A 5,497-nucleotide genomic window follows, 5' to 3' on the forward strand; every position below is an offset into this window, starting at 1 on the left:
CATAAATAGTTAAATTGAGATAACAATCAGTTTTGGAAGAAGCAAAAGGGTTAGAAGTAAGTTATACTAATCCTGTATCTGCTGTATGCATGTACCTGTTGATTGGTAGGAAGTGCTCTGTTATATCCCTGTTTGAAGTTCCCTCTCTTCAGAGTCATTAGTTGCTGCCAATTCGAGCTGCTCTAGTGGTGCCAAAACTTCTCCCACCATTCTGAATTCACTCTTCCCTGGACAATTCTGTGCCCTTACAAGCAATACCTATAGAACATGCTTGTCTTTTTTTTGCAAGGTGTAGGGCATGTTTGTTAAAACCAACCTGGGAAGAATGTCCGCCTAGTACATGGCCAAAGCAGCACCAAGTTACGGAAGGGATCCTCACAATTTCTCATTTAGGTTGTATATTTTTTAAATTAGTAAGATATCTTTTGGCTTGGGCCTTGGCCCATAAGCCAATTAGACATAAGATATATGATTTGTTATTTAGTTTGATTGTTAGGTATCTGCAGAAGATCCTTTAGCAGAAATTAATCGAGCGAGTACCATTTGCCCCTGTCAACTTAAAAAGTCTACAAAATGTTTGATGATAAATAACCATAATGGGTAAATTTCATGGAAGAACACAAAAAATGGACACTAATATTCTCCAAATTTAAAATAGTTTTTGTCAAGTTCTTTTTTTCTCTCCCAAAAACACATCATAGTCTGTGTACTATTCATGCTTTGCAATAAAAAAATTGTGCATGGAACCACAAATGCAGAAAGATACTTGGAGTGAGGAGGAAGATATGGTTCTGATACAGACGCACAAGGAGGTTGGCAACAAATGGGCAGAGATAGCTAGGAGCCTCCCTGGGAGAACGGAGAACTCCATAAAAAATCATTGGAATGCAACAAAGAGAAGGCAATTTGCGCGGAGGCGGACCCGCAGTAGAGCCAAGAATCCCAAATCAGGGACCCTTCCCTTCTACAAAACTACATCAAAAGCCTTGGGATTGGCTCTAGCAAGGTCATTGCTCCTCTAGATCCGAAAGAACCTCCATTGTCAGCATCTTCACCAGCAACCCCAACACAAAATCGGGCACATATGAATGATAATTGGCCAGAATCCAACCCATCCAACATAATGGTCACCCAAGGAATGTTCAGCACGGATGACAGACAGATTCACTCATGTCAAGAAATTCTAGTTCCCACATCCGATGACCTTTATGTGGACATGTTTGATGGTTTACTTAACACAGAGGAGGTGCAATACCAGGCTTACAACATAGATGATGATGTTGACATGGACTATCTCATCGACCATATTGATTATTCTATTAAGATTGACCATGAGATAGATATGGACATGACATGGGATGATGATGCGCTCTTAAACAATGAATCTGGATGATCGCCATTGACGTTGCCGGCAGGCCCAGCAGAAATCAGAACTGTGCATGTGAAGGAGGAGATGGATCTAGTTACACATCCACAAACTTGCATCTAGAGGACAAGAAAACAACCAGTGATATTACTACATATGTGTGCTATTTATACGGAATATGACGACCTTTTGGATGTACTATGGGACATCCTATTTATAGATGATATGACGACCTTCTGAATGCTTTCTACAGGCAATAGAATGACCTTTGAATGTATTACGAGAATCCATATTGAGAACAGACGGTGGTAAATAAGAACATGTGTATGTACATGGACTAAAAATGAAGTGTTTGATTTACATGTTGAATCAGTGTTCTGTACTTGTTTCTCATTTTATTCTATGTAATCTACTAATCTTGACTTCCTATTTCAATTTTGTGCTTGTAAGCAAAACAATTTCTAAACATCAAAAGATAAGAGAACCTGAGCAGAATATTAACGTAAAATTGACTTAAAAGGAAAATATTACTACTCAATATATAATGCCAAGCAAGCAGAGGATATGCCCAAAAGAACATGCTCATGTTTCCAGACGCTTCGACATATTCAGACGACAGGCCACATGTACACTCAGGCTTCCTGCTATTTCATTACAGCGAACCCACGGTACAGGGAGCTAGCAGCACGCACGGGGAAAGAGCCATCAAATACGGGACCCAAGTCCACGCAAAAAAAAAGAGGTAATAGCATCCCAAGTCCACAAACTTGCACAAAATATAATATTTTAGTCCAAAACTTGCAAAATGTGACTGAGGACTCCACAAACTTGACACCCTATGTGATGTTTTGGTCCACAGCCACTCACAGCGCACAAGTGGCAGTTCAGAGGGTGGACCGATCAGTTGTGGCAATTTTGCACAAAGGCCCCTGCCGTTCACCTGATTCAACCCGCACTACACCCCACCTGAATTAAATGCAACAGGAGTTCCCAAATCCGTTCGACCTCTCCCGATGTCCTGTCGGGGGAGACAGGTGGTGGCGATTTGGTGATGAGCGTCATGGCGCCGTCGTCGCCGGAGTTCGCCGGCGGGATGGAGGCGCCTCCTTCCGCTCATCTCATCCGGCCGTTCGGCGTCATCCCATCGGACTATGGTGAGCTCCTGTCCCCTCTTCCGCCTCTTCCTTGTTCCGGTGGTGCTCTGTTTCCTCGTTGCCGGTTTGTCGTCGCCGTCCGCATCAGCCCTGCCGCTTCGTGTGTCTCACGGTGGTGTTCTTGTTGAATGTTGTTGGTTTTTTCTTACGTCAGTAAAGATAGGGTTTTTGCCTAGTGGGTTTTGGCCTAGTAGATTAGGTTAGGTTTTAGCATCACAAAGTGTTGGGTTTGGCCTGACAAGTGGTTCTTCTTTCTCGTTCATATGTTAGCTTGTTAGACACGAGTTGTAGTTCGGTCCTCCATTCGTGTGCACCCCAAGCAAATCTGACAAGTGGATTGTGTTCATTGCACTGAATATTTCCGGTGTTAGTGATGTCACCAGTTGGTTGTGTTCAATGGCAGCAACTTTAGTTAGCCTAAGTCTTGCTTTTTGGACATTTGACTGAATGTTTTTAGTTAACTGTAGTTATCTGAATTTTGTCAATTAACTGTAGTTATCTGAATTTTGTCAGTGCACTGTAGTTATTCACAATGTTTTCAGTGCACTATAGTTAACTGAACATCTTAGTTAACTGAACTTCTGAGCTAACTGAATTTTACTGTTAAGTGTATACATCATGTGCAATGCTTACAAATTACACCTATTTGATGATGTGTGTGATTCAGCAAATGGACAAAGGGTGGACACATCTTTCTTTACACTTGAACTTGAGCATGGTGGAATTTTCTGTGGCCCAATCAGTAATTTGGAGTACTGGAACCCTTCAGTGGAAGTTCTTGATTATGTTGATGCTACCACATTCTCATATTCTTTCCTTGAAGAGCACCTAACTTGGTTGGGATATCCAGTGGGTGAGCACATACTTACGGGTGCTTGCCTGACAAATCAATTGCAGATGGTTTGGTCAGAATTAAATCTGATGATGATGTGCAACACATCATCAGAGCTAGTGTTGATCATAAAGTGCTGGCTATTATGGTTGACCATGCAGATTCATCAACAATTTCAGGGCTGAATCCATATGCACATTGCCATCAATTCAGTGCCATGTTGCAATGCACACTGCAAGTGAAGCATCTTTCCACCAGAGTGTAATTTCTGTCAATGAAGATGAGCCATTTTTAGAGTTTCCTGCAACTGGAACAGAACCTGAAAGCTTGGTTATACAAGGTGTAGATCACAATCTGCTTACTAAAGATGGAGCAACAGTAATTGAGGATATAGTTGTTTCTGAATCAGATTCCAGTGACAGTGATTATGACATAGGTGAGGGGGATGATGATCTTTATGATGACAACATTGACTTTGATGTTGATGAACAAGCTGAGGAAGAAGAGGATGATGTGGAGGTAGATGACTATTTGCTTGATGATGAAGATCTTAATCTGCCGATTGAGGAAGCAGAGCAATTAAGGTACAAGTTTATTGCCTTCAATTCAAAGGTGGACATGGTTGCCCCTGCCTTCAAAGTTGGGATGGTATTTGCTGATGTGAAGGAGCTTAGACTTGCTATTACTGCATATTCTATTAAGAACAGAGTTCATATCACAAAGTTAAAGAATGACAAAACTAGAATAGAGGTTGTTTGTGAAAGAGGTTGCCCATGGTGGCTAAAAGCTGGGAAGGACAATAGGACAGGTGGATTTGTAATCAAGGCTTACTATGGAGAGCACATTTGTCAGAAGAAATGGAAGATAAGGCAGATGACAGCTAAGTTTCTGTGCCAGTATTTCATAGATGAGTTCAGGGATGACCAGAAAATGTCACTTGGTACATTTGCAAGAAAAATCACCAAGGCATTCAATGTGACCCCTAACAGATGGAAGCTAGAACTGCAGCCCTGAAAGAGATCCATGGTGATGAAGAACATCAGTTCAGTAGGCTATGGGACTATGGTCATGAATTAAGGAGTACAAACCTTGGCTCTACATTTCTGTTATCAACTGAGCTGAAGAAAGACCCAAAATTTCCAATGGGCAAGAAGTGTCTGAAGACACTGTATTGGTATTATGATGCATGTAAAAGAGGTTGGTTAAAGGGGTGCAGGTTCATTGATGGATGTCACATGAAAACAAGGTTCAAAGGAGTTTTGCTTAGTGCCGTTGGAATTAATCCAAATGACTGCATTTTCTCCCATTGCAATGGGTTGGGTTGAAGTAGAATGCACATGATCCTGGGAATGGTTTTTGACAACTTTGAGATGATCTAAACATCACTAACACTGCTCCTTTCACAATGATGAGTGACAAGAAAAAGGGATTGATAAATGATGTGCAGAAAGTGTGGCCAGATGCAGAGCATAGGTTTTGTGTGAGGCATATCTATCAGAATTTCAATGAGAAGCACAAGGGAGAGTTGTTGAAGCAAGACCAGTGGGCCATTGCAAGATCACCAAACAAAGTGAAGTGGAGGCAGAACTGTGAGAAAATGGATGCAAATAGTTCAGCGGCATTTCATTGGACTGAAAGACTTGATCCAAAGACTTGGTGTAAAGCATTTTTCAGTGAATTTCCCAAATGTGACATTCTACTGAACAATAATTCTGAAGTGTTTAACAGCTATATCCTTGAAGGCAGAGAGATGGCAGTGTTGTCAATGCTTGAATATATATTCTACAAAATCATGCAAAGGCTTGTGAGCAAACAAAGAGAGGCAATAGAAAAGTGGGCAAGGTAGAGAATATGCCCAAAGATCAAGAAGAAGTTAGACAAGAACACTAAATTTGCTGCAAATTGTCATGTTTCAGAAGCTGGCCAACAGAAATTCAGAGTTCAGTCTGGAAATTCTAGCTACTCAGTGGACTTGTGTTTGCATAGCTGTGATTGCAGAAGATGGCAGTTATCTGGTGTGCCTTGTGGCCATTCCATAGCATGTTGTAGGGAAGAAAGAATTGACCCGGAGTTAATGGTTCATGACTGCTACACTGTGGAGAATTATATGAAAGCATATGGCTACACACTGGTCCCTCTAAGAGA

At 41.4% G+C, this 5,497-nt stretch overlaps 1 pseudogene; it reads left to right on the forward strand.

Annotated features, from left to right (window-relative positions):
- Nucleotides 1-752: 752 nt before the first annotated feature.
- LOC119344635 lies at nucleotides 753-1,593 on the forward strand (annotated as a pseudogene).
- The last annotated feature ends 3,904 nt before the right edge of the window (nucleotides 1,594-5,497 follow it).

This window comes from Triticum dicoccoides, unplaced genomic scaffold, assembly GCF_002162155.2.
Source record: "Triticum dicoccoides isolate Atlit2015 ecotype Zavitan unplaced genomic scaffold, WEW_v2.0 scaffold177027, whole genome shotgun sequence".
NCBI classification, from domain to species: domain Eukaryota; kingdom Viridiplantae; phylum Streptophyta; class Magnoliopsida; order Poales; family Poaceae; genus Triticum; species Triticum dicoccoides.